The 18359-nt window shown below is 42.7% G+C and overlaps 1 protein-coding gene across 5 annotated transcripts in view; it reads left to right on the top strand.

Annotated features, from left to right (window-relative positions):
• Positions 1 to 4224: 4224 nt before the first annotated feature.
• Positions 4225 to 18359, top strand: part of JAKMIP2 (janus kinase and microtubule interacting protein 2) — a 49464-nt gene continuing 35329 nt past the window's right edge. For 4 of the 5 annotated variants that reach the window (XM_065690540.1, XM_065690536.1, XM_065690538.1 and 1 more), the window contains exon 1: positions 4225 to 4358. The gene's annotated coding sequence lies outside the window, so the exon portion shown is untranslated. Of the gene's footprint in view, positions 4359 to 9713; positions 9748 to 18359 lie in introns of those variants that run through there. The other variant, XM_065690537.1, reaches the window with a different exon arrangement.

The raw sequence follows: 18359 nt of genomic DNA, 5'->3' as shown, positions 1-18359 counted from the left end.
CAATAGTCCATGTCTCCATTGAATGTTTTGTAATGAAGATTGTCCAAACCGTGGTGCTTATAAAGGTCCTGTGTTAAATACAGATGTCACTGTGGGAGGCTGCTGTTAGGGATTAACTGTGTTCACCATCTCTGAACCGTGGAATGGCACTGATCTGGTACAATGCACTTCGCCTGGTGGGACAACCAGTGAAACCTGATTTCCCCTGATGTGGAGGACACTTATTCCAGATACACCTAATTTAAATACCTGTAAAAGATGCAGTAGGGTTGTCAAAGTTGTGTTATGAGGACTGTGAAGTCACCATTTTGTGTCCCTTACCTCTAGCTTAGATAATGGCACTTGGTGCCAAGTTCAAAGGTGTGTGTGATGGACGTGTACTGGTGGGCATCTCTGCTATGGAAGCTCTCTAAGTGTGACAGTCCCTGCTGGTAGTGACATCCATTACACAAGGTGGGAGTGATTTTTTTAAGAACGAGGAGCAAACTGCACATAAGTAGAGGTTACTTACTGTCCTAAAACTGAGGATGTAATGGGACCTCATTTTTTTTAATATTGCCTGTTAGTATATTTAAAACTACAAGCCAGTCTATTAGCTTTTTAGTATCCTATCATATATAAATGTCACATCTTGCTATAAATACCAGAGACCTTAAAGCTCAGTAATGACAATGATCAATTCTTACGCCACACAAACAGCAAGTTCTTATAATGTAAATGAAACAATTCATGCAGCAAAATAAATCTGCTAATTTTGTCTTCTGCTAAAGCAAAAAAAAAAAGCTTTCTATTTAGGATAAATAATCATTACATTATATTTAGGATAAATAATCATTAGAATGCTATGAAAGAATTCTAATACTTGAGGCATTGAAGGAAAACTTTCAAACTATGCTTTCTAGGAACAATCAGTCTTACAGAGAACTATTAACACTGGCTTCTTAATGCTTTGTGAGAGTTTGTATGTGTGGGGAAAAGTATCATTAAAATGTTCTATTTTGTTACTATATTGACACCTATCTGTCTTGGTTTAAGCCCAGTCAGTCACACAGCTCATTTCCCCCCCCACCCCCGCCAAAGGGATGGGGAGGAGAATCGAAACAATATAACTACCATGGGTTGAGATAAGAGCAGTCCAGTAACTAAGGTATAATACAACCACTGCTGCTACCACCAATAATAATAATGATAAGGGAAATAATGAGTGAAGAGAATACAACCACTCACCACCCGCCGACCAATATCCAGCCCGACCCGAGCAGTGATCTAGCCCTTCTGGGTAACTGCTCGGGACATGACGTGCTGTGGTGTGGAATACCTCCAGGTGTCCTGTCTCTGCTTCCTCCTGGCTTCCCTTCCTCCCTGGCAGAGCATGAGACTCAGAAAGTCCTTGGTCAGACTAAACATTACTGAGCAGTAACTAAAAACATCGGTGTTATCAGTGCTGTTCCCAGGCTGGAAGTCAAAACCACAGCACTGCACCAGCTACTAAAAAGGAGAAAAATTACTGCTACTGCTGAACTCAGGACAAGATCTTCTAAAGAGATGCTGTTTTTTACATCAGTGACATTTATCAGTTAACATTGTGCATCATGAGATTAAATTTTGGAAACAAATTGATTTCTAGACAGATATGTGTCCTCCAGTACTGACTTACGGAGCTTTCCTTCTGTCCTGGTTCTGTCTGGGTTTATTCTAGTTCAGTCATAGTTCATTGCTAATCTCTCCTAGAGTCTTTCTGTACTTGTGCTTCAAAGGACATCACTGAAATCAACAATGCTACTAATAGGTCCAGCTACTTCTCTTGAAGTTATCGTCCTTTGGAGATCATCCTGTAAAATAAATCAAAAAGACCCATTTGGTTAAATTTTTGGAACACTTTTCCAAAGCTTTAATTGCTATTAGTGCAACTGCTTGTTCCAAGATTGGCGTAGTCTTTCTTTCAGTATTTCTACCTGGTAAGATGCAGGACTTTCCAGAACTACAACTGACCCTTGCTGTTTCCTGGGCTGTTTACGAGGGCTTTCACTGACATCTTGATGTGTTACATGATTTTCTACATTCCTTTCTTCGCAGTTTAGGAGCTTGCCAAATCTTCTACTGAAGTTGTGGCCTAGATGGATTGCCATCTCTGGCATTTATTAGTGTATTTAGCCACTGATCCAGTAATATCTATTGCTACCATTTACTGTCAGTCCACCATTGCCAAAGAGTTCTCGTTTCTCAGCCAGCAGTTATTACCATGTGAGGAGACATTCTGCAATAAAGGAACAGAACAGAGAGTGAGCTTGGTATAGGCAGGAGGTGGGGCAAGATCATTCAGCTGTCAGAACTTCTGAATGTTAGGTCAACAGCTCCTCTGTTCTCTTCTGCTTGAGCACTGTAGTAACCAAAGCCAGGCTTTTTCCTACACATGGTTAGGAAAGGATTCTTGGTTGTAAGCAAGTATCCCTTTTCTGCTACTTCTGTCTTTCTGATTGTAGATGTGGACCTGTTCCAGTGCCATGAATATGAATTTGTCCATATTCTGATTTATCTTTGCTTAATGCTTCACTTTGGAATTTGCCTGTCTGTACCCTCCAAATGTTGTTTCAGTGGAGCTGAGATACCCGCAACAGAAATACATTGCTGCAAAAATCTGTTTCTCCCCTGTACACTCAGGCTGCAGAGTTAAACTAGTTTTCTTGAGAAAGTAAACTCTCTGTGCCTGCAGTCCCAGAGCACTTGTGCCACATTATGTGTCTTGGTGTTCTTCAGAGTTGTTTTTTCCGTTTCCGGTATATTCCAGACCTTCCATTTCTCATGTGCAGAGCTATGCAATCAGTAGCCAAAACTTGAAAAATAAAACATTTAGGCTAGATGTATACAGATTACAGCAGTTGTTAAAAACCAGAACTTTGTTTTACTTGGGCACTGAAGCTTTTTTCAGTCACGGTGTGTTAACCGCCCGTGGTGTATTTGTTATGAAAACCCTGTAAAGGATCTCTTGTACAATGTTACAGATCCTGCCCAACAAAAAATCAACCAAACTCTATGTCTTGCATCACACTGAGAAAAACTAAATGCCTTCACTGTGCAGGGGAGGAGGCTGAAGCTGGGATATCCTGGTCAGGCATACTGTCCCAGACTTGTTACACTGAGAACTCTTGTTTCCAGTGCTAGGTTTCCTCCTCTTCTGAGAGACTTCATGGTGAAGGTTTGAAGCACCGGCACTTAAAGTGAGGGCCAACCACTAGATCCTGAGGGGGGGGCTCTGATGGAAATCGGTGTTCAGTATAGATGACTCAAAATTCAGCCTTTGCTGCTAGTTTTGTTCTGATTTTGTCATTCACGAGGGAAATACATTGTGGAATGGAGATAATCTACAACTCCAATACGAAACTATCTTTCAGTTTCTATAAATGTTTGGGTTGGGTTTTTGTTTGGTTGGTTGTTTTTTTTTTTTTCTTTTTGTTTTCCTGCATGTTGCTGCATGTTAGAAAAAAACCCAACACCCAGGACCCAAACCCACATTTGTTATCACTTTGTCCACAAAAAGGGAGTCTATTTTTGCAGAAACACGAACACCTTATCAGCCCTAACAGCAATCCTTATCTCCGTGAAATGCCAAAAAGGTCACGATTGCAGCTCTTGACGCGTTTGCTCTTCTCAGCCGACCGCGCTCTTCCAGGGATGTCGCTGCACTGGTCAGGGGATGGGGATGAGGGAGCTTATGAGGAACGTGAAGAGCAGGACCCTGTGGCCATGGCTCGCTCGACCCCTCGCCGGCAGAAGTGCGACCGCTCTTGCAGATCACTGAGGGGTATGAACAGCTCCTGCTCGCTCGGTCCGGGCTAGAGCTTGTCCCCCAGGGAGCGATGGGACGCCCTCGCACTGAGGGTCACGGCCCCCGGCAGCACAAGTCGCCCACGGCTCGTTCTCTGGGGCCGCTGTGTCCGCCTGCGGTGCCCTCCCCGCGGCCTGCACAGGTGCTCGAGGCAGGCAGAGCTCCGGAGCCGCGCCCGGCCGCCCGCAGCACCGTGCCGGGCACTCGCACGGCCCCTCCGCCGCACGGGCACTGCGGCCGCGGCGCGCCCGGCTCGCCCCGGGGCTCCTCTCGCCGCCGCCATCCGTCGCGGCGTTGCCATGGCGGCCGGGAGCGCGGCTCTGCGGCGGCGGGGCGGGGCCTGCCGCAGACCCCGGCCCGGCAGCGCAGGCCTCAGCCGCGGGGAGGCGGCGGGGCGGGCGCCCGCCGTCAGCGTCGGCGCGCAGGAGGCCGGCGGGGCCGGTGCTGGGCGCTGGAGCCGTCGCGGCGGCGGGAAGATGGATGCGCTGTGCTCGTCCCTCGCCGCTCGGCATCCTGTCCTGGCCGCGGCTCGGTGAGCGGCGGCAGCGGGGAGGGCCGCCCGGTCACCGCGGGCGGCGGAACAATGACTTCGGCCTGCTGCGGGGGAGCGGGGATGGGGCTCGGGCAGTGGCGCGGGGCTTGGGGTCGGTGGGGGAGAGGGAGGGTGCAGGTGAGCTGGAGATGGAGGTGATGGAGGGGAGGAGAGACGAGCGGAGCCGGTGATGGGGAGGATGGTGGGGATGGAGAGGTGTGGCAGGCAGCCTGCGTGCCTCAGCCTCCCTCTGGTCACGCACCATTGTGCCCGGTTGGCCATTGTCTTGCCTCCCCGCGCGGGGGGCAGGTGCGGCGTCCTGCCCGAGGGAGGGTTTCCAGGGCCGAACGTGCTGTGAGCAGGGCCCGCAGCGGGGAGGTCGGGCCGGGCCCGGTGCGGTGCCGGGGGAGGGCAGAGCCGCTCCAGGGGCGTGCCCCCGGTTTATTTTTACCCGCGGTGCATCTCTGCCTGTCCCTTCATGCGCGCAGCCTCGCGCGGTGGGTCTTGCCCAGCTTGTACCTGTGGACATGCGCTGCGCGCCGGCCGCTGTGGCTGTGGCTGTGGCTGTGGCTGTGGCTGTGGCTGTGGCTGTGGCTGTGTGTGTGTGTAAGACATCCCTCTTGCAAATGCAGGCCCCGCAAGATGCATCTCTTTGTACGTGCAGCACATGCCTCTTCTCACAGCCATTAACTGCTGAGACGCCGCTCAGGCAGCTGTGCAATTTGAATTTCTGGGTTGCTATCCCTCAGTTCCATTATGGCTGCTTAGGGCAGATCTTGGTCCTGTGAGCTGTCGTATGGCGCTGAATGCTCATTTGTAATCTGTGTCTAGTTTTTGCTGTGAATGCAAATATGTAAAAGATGCTGGGTATACCTTGTGGGCTGGAAACATAGGGAAGTATGTATTTTAAAAGCTTAATCTGGGCTCTTGTAAGGAAAAAATGAACGAGATGCATTTTTTTTAAACATTTGCGTTCTGATGCTGCCCTATGCATCACTGTAAGGTGACACATTGGAGCCTCATTCCCAGATTTGCTGGGTCAGATTCTGCACTGGTGTGAATACCGCGCCTGGTCTAGCAGCCTGGGTGGCCTATCAGGAGAATGTTTTGTCCCTTTTCAGGCAACAATGTTAGGCTTATTGCTTCTACTCTGACTCAGGTTTTGTTTCTATTGATCTGGCCTGCTGCTCTACATATGAATTTCAAATCTAGGCCTACTGTGCTGTAAAAGCTAGCTTTGCTGGCACTTGACCAGGTTCAGATTGGTGCTTGAGTGAGGTGAATATCTAGTGATTCTAAGAGGTTCTCTGGGAATAGTTATGATATTGGTGCAGTCTGAGGGTGGCTAGATGGTAACTGTTGAAGAGGGCATAAGGCATAAGTGCTCTAGAAGTAGTTCCATAGCAAACAAAAGACTCCATGGCACCTCAACAGAAGAAGGACATCACAGTGTGTTCAGAGGAGGATAACCAAGATGGTGGAAGGTCTTCAGGGCAAGACTTGGGAGGGATGGCTAAGGTTGCTTGGTTTCTTCAGCCTGGAGAAGGCTGAGGGTAACCTCATCACAGTCTACACCTTCTCAATGCGGGGCAGTGGAGGGAGAGGTGCTGATCTCCTCTCCCTGATGACCAGCAACAGGACACAAGGGAATGGAATGAAGCTGTGTCAGGGGAAGTTCAGGTTGGACATTAGGAAAAGGTTCTTCACTGAGAAAGCTGTCAGTCCCTGGAGCAGGCTCCCCAGGGAAGTGGTCATGGCACCAAGCCTGTCAGAGTTCAGGAGCATCTGGATGATGCTCTTAGTCTTATGGCTTACTGTTAGGTAGTCCTGCAACTAGTAGGGAGTTGGACTTGATGATCCTTATGGGTCCCTTCCAGCTTGAGATTGTTCTGTGATTCTAATCAAGTTAATGGGGTTGCAGCCAACTCTACCCTAGCTCCCAGTGTGAGCAAAATCCAAAGGAGGAGCCTCAGGGAGGAAAGGCTGGAAAGTTTCTGTTGCGATTTCCATAGGAGAAGGTGGCTGCCAGGAGCTGTTGCCGTGATTGCCCTTTGGCTTTGGCCTTGCCCTTGTCTCAGAGCTGTGGCAATGTGGTGGACTGCTGGGATTCTCTGGCTGTCAGCAGAGCTCTTAGCTGGAAGGACCAGGCTGCCAGTGACAGATGTTGCAACCTTTCTGACCTGCGGATCTTGGACTGACTGTTCTGCTGGTGCTTTAAGGTAGAGAAACACAGCCCTCGTCTTGGAGATGAACTCGAGCAGGGTATTTCCAGAGTCCACCCCAAGCTTAATTTCAGGCTCTGTGGTACCTTAAATGCTAACGCGCTGCCTCAGCCTCCCTTATAATAACCTCGACCCTGTCACCTATCAGTGCTTCTGATAATTCCTCTGCTTCCAGAGGCCATTCCCAGCTAAACAATCTTCTGAATAAGAACCTCTGTATCCTACTTATTAGGAACTGAACATAAGGTACAGCTAAAACATGGTTGTGTGTTAAGGAGGTGATTGGCTATTGTAATGTGTAAATGTATGCAGGGTTCTGACAAATATTTTATTATCAAGACCTTAATGTAGCTGGAAAGATGCCGCATAATTTCTCTGTCATTACGAAGGATAAATGACCTCAAGGTATTCAAGTCAGGAAAATGCTGTGAAACATAACTGTCAAAATGATGCCCAGAATAATTTTGAATTCTGATTTATATTCATCCATTTAACAGGCAGTTGATGTTGTGTTTTATAATTTATAAAAATAGTCCTCCAACTGAAAACATTCATGGTGATAGATTCTATCTATCACCAGGCTGGTATAACTCGGGTGTACCTCGAGCAGTTGAAATCTGAGTAGTTTGTTAATTCTAACTTCTTTTTGTCTCTTCTTTTTAACAAAATTTTGGGAGACTGATGAGGCTTATAACTTGGCTTTCATTACTGCATTATGGTCATTTTTCATTGTGGTCTATATTTGAGCTTTCTATTTGCTTTGTAAAGTTGTGAGGCAGCAAAATAGTCCTTAGCAGATATCTGAATTTTGGATCACTTTCTAGAGTCAGTCATTCTTTGTATCTTTTGGGTTTCATCAGATTTCTCTTTAATCTTTGTGCATGGCAATGCAATATCTGGATTACAAGACTGCAGGGCAAATGCTTTGTTTTAAAAAACAATTACTTTACTCAATGTAAATTTGAGTACAATGGTTACTCATGGCATGTTTGCATTATGTGTTTCTCAATCAATAGCTTGCTCTAATTCCCAGCAAGTAACCTCTTCAGAGCTCCTGTATAAACCTGTATCACTTGAAGATCTGGTCTTTGCCAGATTATAAGAAATTTATCTTCCCATCCTCAGAGGTGGACTCTCTTTACAGTAATCATCTACATCTGTGCAAAGCATCTGTGCAATTCTCTGTCATCGGCTCTCAATATCCTGAATCCAAGAGGGCAGAAAAAATTTAATTCAAGTAGTACTTCTAGTTTTCGTCTTTAAGGCCTATTTGAATTTCTCCTTTGAAATACAAGGACTAGAAATCTTTGTGCCAGGAGGTGGGGCTCTAAATAGAAAATTCAACAGCATGTTGGAAGGGTCATGAAAAAGCTCTATGGTCTAGCCACACTGAACGCTGTCAAGTTAAATGTGCACAAATACAGGTTCTCGGTAAATGAAAGAAAACCGGTCTGGATTGCAGTGTGCAATTTGATTCTAAAACATCTGATGAACTTTAACGGAAAAATAATGATGTGAGCACTTTCAGGAATGCAGGCTTTCCATTAATCTCACTAAAATCTGTGGTGCTGTAGGATTTGCTTCCATGCATTTGGATCACCGGTGGGTAGCTGAGAAACTGTCACACATGCTGGAAACTTTAGGACCTGTGTTTTATTTGGAAGACAACATTTGGAGATCACAGCGAGTTCTTGATGTTCAACAGTCTGAATCAGTGGCTGTCAGGAGAGAAACAAAGTGAACTGATCTGTGTGACTGTCCACGTAGCATAGTTAAATAAGAAAGAGACAAATGAGCACAGCAAACATTTTAGTACACAGCTGCATAGTTAAGAGTTTATTAAACACCAACAAACAAGGAGTACAAATGAAGACTGGAGGGACCACAATTCCATTTCTAACCTTGAATGAAATGTAACTGGTGAATAGTAAAGCAAACTGATGTACCTGGGAAAGAAAATTGTTTAGATAGAAGAGCTGCTATGGTATGCCAGGTGTTCTTTTAAGTTAATGATAATGCAAAGTATGACATTATCTCAGATTATTTTATCAAAAATAACAAAACTAATTTTTGAATTAATTGAGAATGGCTGATGCCAAATGCATGTTGTGCCATTGTCACTTTATGCATTCCTCGCATCTTGAGTAAGGAGGAGGCAACATCTCACAGTTACCATTTAACACCTGTACTCCATTTGCCAAGCTATTCGTTGAGTTTCGTTAAAATTGTTTATTGTAATATTCTTTTAAGTGTTCAGGGGAAAGACTTTGTTAAACCTTGCACTGCATGGACTGTAAACAAAAGGTGTAAGTAACATGGAAATTAAAACTGAGAAGAAGAAACAACAGCTGTTGAAAACTGCATTGAGGTCCCAGGTGGTTTAGGGTAATCAATAATGAGCAAGCAAATAAAGTTGGAAGAAACTGGGGAGGCAGAGCTTCAGGGTTGTTTGGTTTTGTGCATGTGCACTGGTTTGCAAAAATTCACTAACTTGGGTTTTTTTTAATGGATGCAGAATATTTATGTCTGTAGTGTATGCAGAATTGTTGGAACTTTTAATGCTACAGCTAATAGAAATTAAAATTACCACTGTTCTGTTTTGTGTGTATTTGGGGTAGGCTTGATTTACAAATATTTTAGTGACTAAAAAGATTTAAGATTGTATTGATACATAATATACACTTAAATTTCCATGAACATGAATGTTACTTTTGTTCTTGAGGTTCTGTAATTTGTAGATAAGTCCTTGGGCCTTTTTTATGCTGTATTTATTTGTACTTAATATTCAAGGTTCTGCAAGCTGCTCTAATCTGCCTCTGTGCAGTGGTGAGGAACAAAATGAGATGCAGTCATTTTTGGAGAATCAGCTAGGAGAATTTGCTTTAATTTAATACAACCCTTACTAATATTCCCTTCTCATCTTGCTCTGATAGGAAATTATAATCAATCTCAGATGAGCAAAGAGTGTATGGGGACTTTTGCACTTGATGAACATTGAGTAATTTATGGCTGAAAGAACAATTGTGCTGATTACTATTTGGTAGGAAAAGGTTGCATTAATTAATTTGGAAGTGCTTTTTAAGAGTGAACCTGTAAGTTTAGAGTGTGTCCAGTAAGTGTTCCAGAGGCACAGCTGATAGCTAATTAGCATCTGTGCATATTCAGTGGTAAGTATTACTGCCCTAGTGGTATTCAGCCATGTTTGCCACGTTCTGTGTTAACAGATCCCTTTTGAATTGTGTCACGTACTTCTTTGTGGGTCACAGCATGACCTACATGTTGCCGTTTTCTTGGAATGTGCAGTCAGTGTCAGTGATCTGCATGGCAGCCTGTGTGAGGTGAACTCAATGAAGATGTAAGCATTGTCCTGGGAAATTGATTTGAAATTATATACTATATCTGAAAGCCTGTGAAAGTCTCTCTGAAATTACCATAAAATGTTTTTCTGGTTTCAGATGGAGCCTTAATGGCGATCTGTGTGTTCAAGGCGCTATCCTGGGTGTCTTAGAAGTGAAACCTTTCAATTTTTTGGAATTTTGTCATGTCATGTATGCACCTGCATCTCAGCTGGGTTTAATGGGTGGTGTTTCATGCTTGCACTTTTTCTGTCTGAGAATCCAACCCATCACCCGCTGACGTGGGAGGAGAATGCTGCTCTCCTGATCAATACTCGCTGATGCTTCCATTTTTAAAGCAGCACAGTTCAGCTAAAAATCATCCTGTGAATGTCAGGGCTAGTTTTTAAGTAGTAAACTGTAAGGATAAATTCTACGTTTAACATGAGTTTCACTTTATGCTTGATTATTTATTTGTTCTTCCGATGATGAGTAGAGCTGTTTAAGTCAGCATGCGTCGTGTTATATAGTATGTTTTCGTTGTATTTGTTTTGTTGAGAGGACAGGGAATGACAGTTACTTGTTACCCAGCTAATCAATGTCATTGATGGAAAAGAAGATTTTTAACGTTATCTCATGTCTGGTTTCAGCTGAAAAGCTGATGTGAAAAGAGAAACTGTGATTCATGGTGGCTTAGTTTTTGCTGAACTTCCCTGGTAATGGCAGCACTGAGATTCTTTTCCCAGAAAATAGAAGGGAAGGGCAAGAGGAATACAGGACAAGAGAAATCAGAGCAATATGTACGTGAGGTTCTGCAAGGCATTGATAGTGGGATAAGAAAATACATGTTTTCAAGTTATATTGAGCTGCAAGCTAAGAAACTTGCTTAGCTTGCAAGATGGTGGTGATCTGGTTGGAAGGCGTCCAGAAAAGAAAGCTATTCATTGTAGAGATCTGCACTGTTAGAAGTGAACATGGGAGGCCAGAAAGCAGAGTTTTCTTACTCTGGCATCAGTATCTACCTTAATTGGCTATATCAGGAGCTGAGCTAAAAATGGCAGAAACTGTCGCAAGTTAACCCTCTTACTTTAAATGGAGAAATTACTTGAATATCTGTCAATCTTTAGTCATAAACATAAAATATCCTTCTCTGATACCGTAAGATAATAGAAGGAAGGAAAAGGAAAAGTTTCCAGGAGAAAGGTCAGGGAATGAGCTTTCCCTCCCTGCTTGTTTTCTTGTTTATGTGCATTGCAATTAAAGACGGTTCTGCTGGCTTGTTGAAATCAAAACCAAAGGAAAGAGAGCCTGATACTATAAACTCTGGGAACTGCAATGTTTCTCTTTCAGGCTGTCCGTGTTGTCTCTGACAATGGTTGAGTGTGACCACACTTGCATAAAATGCACTTACAAAACCATGTTTTTAGTAAACCAAGAATGGGCCTTGAATAATGCTCAAAGTACAAAACTACTGAAATGTTGTCTTAGACCCCCAATTTGCAACGAGCTGAGCAGGTTGACAGAGTTCATCCTTTTCCTGACAATCCTGCCATTCTTAAATAGTGTGTCTAATCTGTGTCCATGTACATCTCGTGCTGAAAAATAGCCATTCTGGAAAATTTCCATTTCCTTTCAGGACAGGGCAGGATTTCGTGTTTTCACTGGTAGTGTTCTTGTGGTTGTGCATCACGTTATGGCAACTTCTAGGGAAATAACTGTATGAAAAAGAAACAGATGGTATTTTAGCCACAGAATACTAGAATATTGGTTTAACAAATCTCCTCAGCTTTGATGCGGATAACAATAATTCTTCTGTCCCCTTTTGATGGTTTCCATGGAACCGCCAGTAACTTGGATAGGGTTTTTTGGTTCATGTTTGAGAGCAAGGCCAATGGTAATTTCAGCATGCATGGCCTGGAAGCACCAGATTCATCCTGTATTCCTTGTGCAGAGCCCCGAATCCAAGGGATATTGTGGATTCACTTCTGAAGGTATTTTAATATTCTCAAAAAGTTTTGTGGTATTGATTAAAAATCTAACTGCAATGCTATGATTTTTGTGCAGTCAAAATCAGGGGCTGCATAGGTTTTGTTCTGAAAGCTGTTTATCACCATTTGGTGAAATAAAACACGTGTGAACTGCTTGCATGTGAAATTTGCTGTGTTCTGACTGTACGAAGAAATATTGACCAGAATTGTATAAACGCTGCAGATATTTGCAGCAACTCTGAGCTGAGCTTTTGGGTTCATCTTGGTGCTGAATTATGATGTTGTACCAAATACAAATCCTGTTTTAATCACAGTTTTCATTAATCCTGTGTGCTGTTATGTGACATAATGCACACACACGGAATATAATAATCAGGGCTTGAATTTTGTTCTGAAACAATGCAAAGCTTAAGAGAAACCTGGCAAATAGAAGACAAAGCAAAGACTTATTTCTGGATATATTCAAATTCCAATAGCAAAATGAGACAGCTTTTGGAGAGACAGGGGATTGTATATGGCCAGCGTTCCCCTGCAGCTAACAGAATTGTTGCAGTGATGGGAATTGGATTATGCGCTGTCCTAGGTTCAGCTCTAGCAGTCATTTGAGTTACTGGCTGGGCTTAAACCATGACATGTGGAAATGTTATTTCCTTAAAATATTGCTTAAGACCAGATCAGTGAACAAGCACGAATCCAGTCTAGCCACTGGGGTAAGATTTCCAGCAGGTAAGCACTGCAACTACCCCTCTAGTTTTAAGGAAGTTTCACCATTTTGTGGGAGCAGGAAACGTTTTGGAATTGTTGCAGATCGTTGACAGAGATTGTGAAGTAAGCAGAGGCCATGAGGATTTGCTGAGGAGGAAGAACCTTCACAGTGGTGTTTGCATTAGGTTTCTTAATTTGCATTCAGAACCTGTAAACCCAGGAGGAACTACTGAAGGCCATACAGTTTTGTTTCACTAACGCTTACAGAAGTTGTCTTTTTTTCCTGACATAGGGGTGGATATCAGTTTGGATCCCTGAACGGCCATCAGACTTCTCTAATTAACCGAAAGGCGTAACAGCTTGATTTGGGATCTTGACTTGCCATGTTCTGGAGCTTTGTTTCTAGAGTCAGCACTGGGATCTAGAGCCAGAGTGCTTGGACCTGCATCTTGATTTGGAAACCTCCCCAAGGGTAGGGTTACCTAACCTGTATCCCACTTCAGGTTATCCCTGGCAGAGAGTTGGGTCAACGAAGTTCCCAATTAGCATGTTACTAATCACTGTCTTGGCTCTGCACCCTGAAGAAAGCAAGTTTAGTTTAGAACTTCTGCTTGTTCCCATTGCTAAATCCATTTCATAGTGGAACAAATGTCACTCGCTCCTTGAGCAGACCCAAGTGTCTGGTAGCAGGGCTCTGGGAGGAGTGCGTGCATGACTTGTGGTCCCTATTTGCACCTGTCCTTGGAAAGCAGGAAATTATAACTGAAAATGAAATATAAGCCTTAGAGCGAGCTCAGCTGGGGTGAGATCTTTTGTATAGGCAAAAAGAAAAAGAAAAAAAAGCCAGTTTCTTTTAATTGCAATTTCAGATATAAGCAACTTGTTCAGTGGTGATAAAATGACTTGTCCATGTGACAAATTCCTCCTAAGTAGATCAGAGATGATTACACAAATGGGATAGTTCAAAGATTCCTGATAGTCCTTCCCTACTGGAGGTTCTGCATTGTCCCCAGAAACTTCCTCCTGTAGATTTTAGAGAGTTCGGTCAGATAATAGAAAGTGGATTAATCTGCTCTGTTACAGGGGATCAGGTGATTCACTGGAGGAGACAAAAGCTATGAGCTAGTGCTTGTACCAGCACCAGGTATTCTTTACCTTGTGGCAGGGACTTCTGAGAAAGGTGGATGTTACTCTGTAATTCTTTCCAGAATTAGCGTGCAATGATGATTTGGTTGTGAAATGCAGGTTTGCTGATAGTGCACATTAGAATCCAACCTGACAAGCTGCTTCCTTCTGCTTTCGCTGTCTGTAAAGGAGGCAAGTCTTTCTTGCCACTCTGTAGATGAGCTTGAGAATGGAAGGTGGGGAAGGGGAGCTGCTCTCTTTATTTTTTTTTTTCTTTATGCTGTTGTCGTGGTTTAAGCTGTTCTGTTGATGCCAGATTTGGTAAATAAAACTTCACAAAACTCGCAGGTGTTAGGAACTGAAGCAACCATTTTGCTACATTTTTTAACATTTAATTAGGCTTTGGTTTGCTGGAGTTGCTTGGGTTTGATGCGTCTGTTTCATTTGAGGTGTGGCAATATATAAATCAAAATAACATTCTTGACAATGATACGCTGATTTCACAACAGCAGGGCAATTTCATGAGACAGTTTCAGTGTTTCCAAAAGAGAAATATAAATGCTTTCCTTGTCTTTGCTGTTTATGCAGGGAAATTCTTAGTTTTCAGGGGTTTCCATCTACTTAGATTTGACCCTTTTTCTTTCCTCCCCCATCTTGCAGGACTTCCTAATTTTTCTTTTTAATGCTGGGAAGGGAAAGGATTTAGAAACTACCCAGAGCGGATTTGTCTTGCAGTATTAATGATGATCTGGTCTAGAATTTCATGCCTTCAGACTCAATAGGGTCAATACAGTTTTAGGGACAGATGGTAGCCCTCTGGTTAATAGGGTTATAGTGTGAATTTATGGGGTTCTGAAGATCTTGATGTGTTATGCAGATAATTGTATTTTCTTTATTGATGATGCTGGGTCCTTTGGGGGGACAAAGAAGTAAATAATGTTGACAAAGAAAATAGAGCGTAGCGCTGTTAGATTTGGAAACAAAATTATAAGCCTAATGTTTCTCATTACTTTTAGCAGTATGACAAAATATTATACTTTGCTGCATGTCAGTAAATGTTCTTATGGCAGTGGACTTCCATGTGGCTTTTTAATGCATACATACATGCTTGTCTCTTTGTCAGCATTTTGTGTTCCTAATTCTAGCCTAATCTATGCTTTAGCATGACTTGTCTCTTTATTGTATTCATGCTGCTATTTACCAGCTACAGCCTACACTGCCTATTCAGGAAAGCTACACTTGAATTTAGAAGGGCAGCATTTGTTTCATATCTTTTGCTTTGAATCTAAAGATACTTCATAGGTCTCTCAGCTCAGATAACTTTTTCCCATCTGGAAAAAAGGAATTTCTATTTTGAGATGAGACTGCTGAGTCTGTTCTTGATTTCCACAATAACCCAAGGTGTTGTAGGGCTTCTATGGCTGAATCTGATAAACTGCCGTTTTGGATTGAGCATTATATTCATCACGCAGCACCTGTTAGTGAATATTTTCTGTTCTTCTCTCCAGCTTGCCCTGCACAGAGTTGTGTCAAGTTATTTTCATTTCATTCCCAATCTTGTGTGCTAAATACATCCATGATTACAGTATGTGTCATCTTGCATTCAGGTCTGTGGTAAAGAAAGTTGAAGTGATAATAAAAAGAGCTCAAACATCTATTCAAGAGGTTACTCAGCAGAGATGAGTTGGGTACTTGTGCCCATCTTCAATACACATCTAGAGCAGATGATACCTATACAGCAAAGGGAACTGTTCAATTATGTTTTATTTTAAACCTAATTTTATATTTAAACTTTAATTGGGCTAAATGATGCTTCTTTGGATCTCTGTTGGGAGAGGAAATTGATATGCTGTTATGAATAATCTGAATGCTAGTTAACACTGCCGAAGTGTTCTTAGTTAAACCAGAGATACGAATTCGCAGCCTTTTGCTGCCCACCCACCACTGCAGCATTCTAGTACACGTGGCATTGTTCAAAGAGCAAGAGAAAACATCGGTACATTAATTCATTTGTCAAGATGAAAGGCAGAATGACTGGTTAAGATTCTAAGAGTAAATGGCATCCGGTTTCATTATTTTTTACAAAGTCCCCAGGGTCAGCTGTAAATACATTTTATGAATTCACTTACACTGGAAGATGTACTGGTCTCCTACTTGCTGCTCCTATAGCAGTTAATAGCAAAGTTGCCTTTGACACTGTACAGATGTACTGGTAAAGTACTTTTCAAGTGCAAGTGCTTTTTTGTATTTCAAGTAAGTTGTTTTTTTTTTTACTGCATTTTGGTAGACAAGTGGATAACTTCCATTGGAACTTGTTAGAGGGAAGGAACTCGTTCTCCAGTGGTTCTTTGCAAAGCCATCTCAAAAGTGTTTCTCTGAGTTTTGCTATTTCAGATACCTCTTGTATTTGGTGGCCCTCGTGTTAGGCAGCTGTTGTGTAATTAGCAGAGTCTTTCTTCTTGCTATAAACATACAGCTATACACATATTCCTTTGTAAAGAGGCCTGCTCGGGGAGGCATTAATGACAGACTAAGTGACTGTGATGACGGTTATACAGATGCATGCTGTACAAAGTGAACAGTAGCATTGGGGTTAGAAAAGGGGTAGTTTTTCTGTCTTTTGGAAAGTACTTTGTTCACTGTAATAGTAATAGGATTTTTGAAATTGTAAAATTGTTGGGAAAAAGCCTACATTGTAATTTTTCCTCTGTCTTATCCCTATGCTGTGTAATAACTAACTGAAGAAGCCCTAATTCTGAGGGTTCATTAGCATGCAATATTGCTACTCTGGATTTGAACTGAAATATTATTGCTGAAACAGAAACTTTTGTCTTCAAATGCAGGTTCGAAATCCATAATTCTGTAGGTCATATCCTTCACCATACATTAAAAGGAGATTTGTTACTGTATTTTGTCTACTTTGCTTTATGATACTGATGATAAATTCTGTTTGATTTTCTGGCTAAACAAGGTCTGTGGTTGCTGTCAGTTACACAAGGAACACTCCACAGCTGGAACATGCTAGGGATGTGGTCTACAGCGAGCAAGTGACCTTTCTCTCATCAGCCTTAGTATTAAGCTGCTGTCATAATGTTCATAATGTAGCACTCTAGAGGAGAACAGGGATGAGTAAAGGGCAGCAGATGCTGTACCTTCAAATGAGGGGATCGGTCCGGTTCACTGAAACAGCCTCAAAATTCCCTCTTGGGTTAAAACACAGGGAAATGAAGTTCCTTTCTTTCCCTTCCTCCTACTGATCTGTGCAAGTTTTTGTTGAATTGAACAGACTTTAATATTTGGAGGTCTCTTTACTTCTATTTGAGGGTGTAGAAGTGAATGGGGCAGAGGGATTGCTGGGCCTAGTCTTTTCACTTTTTTTATTTGAAACTGGTTCCCCATAAGAAAGAAAGATTTTTCTTGGAATCCTAATGAATTCCCAGAATATAACAGTAGGTCTTTTTCAACTGAGAGGAGAAGGAAACTGCAAGTCCCAGAGGGTAGCTATTCGTTGTAATCTCATTTCGTTTCATTCTGCGTAAGTGGAAAGTTATCTTTGTGCTGATAGATTAAATATGGGATTGGTTATATTCTTCCATTGTTCTGATTTTTAGCTTCTCTGAGATCATGGTTTGCAGGTTCTTTCTCCTGTTGCTCAAGACACCAGTAGGTGAGGGGTGGGAGCTCAACATAACTTTCAATGTCTTATTAGGTTGTTCTGATCCTTCTGAGTCACAAGTTGCCAGTGAAACCCTCCTGTATTGCCCATGGATGCGACAGTTTACTCTCTCTGTTGACCTCATGTTTAAAATGCATCCTGGAAGGAGCTTGGGCATACTGTTCTAAAGGCTTCTTTGAGCTGATGTAGGTTGTGCTGTTGGCAATGTCTAGAAACTCACAAAGAAAAATACCAGCTACTATATGGAAAAGGCATAGTCTGAAGTTACATCGTTAGATGTATGCACTTGACCATAGATCTGTATGTCTAACCAGGTGTAGATGGTGTGTAACTGTGTGCATTTACTGGGGCAGGAGCAAAATTTATGTTATGCATATTATATTCTAAGTTCTATGTTATGCATATTCTAATTCTAAGACCTTGACCCTCTTTGCACCCACAGCCAAATGACATCCACTGTGTGTAGTATGTTAAGTTCATCTTGCACACACAATTTAGGCATCCCATTTCAAATTTATCTTGTACATAATTAATGGAAAAAGCAAACCCATGGTTCGGAAGACAAAAGTGGTCTGACTAGATTGCTCTAATGCACTTTATTACAGTAAAGGAAGATAAAATTGCTCAGATTCTTACTACAATGGGAGAGTCAAACAGGGAACTGTTGCAGCTAAGAGCGATGGTCTCAGCTATTTTCCTGACCAGGCCCCAGGCAGTTTCCTTAATATAAATACAGGCTTGCCTGTCTCACATGCGAACTGGAGCATATGTGCCCATGGCTGTTCCACTGGGCTCATGCCTTTTAAGACTCGGCTGAACTTGCCCCGCAAAGAGTGTGGAGTTTCTCTTGTTCTGTTATTGCAGTGAGGGCATTTTCTGCAACTTGTCTCATTCATTGCAAACCGAAAGGGAAGAGACAATATTGAACCTTCATCTCTTGGGACAAATGC

The sequence above is a fragment of the Lathamus discolor genome, chromosome 10, assembly GCF_037157495.1.
Source record: "Lathamus discolor isolate bLatDis1 chromosome 10, bLatDis1.hap1, whole genome shotgun sequence".
Classification (NCBI taxonomy): domain Eukaryota; kingdom Metazoa; phylum Chordata; class Aves; order Psittaciformes; family Psittacidae; genus Lathamus; species Lathamus discolor.
This window is presented reverse-complemented; position numbering and strand designations above follow the sequence as displayed.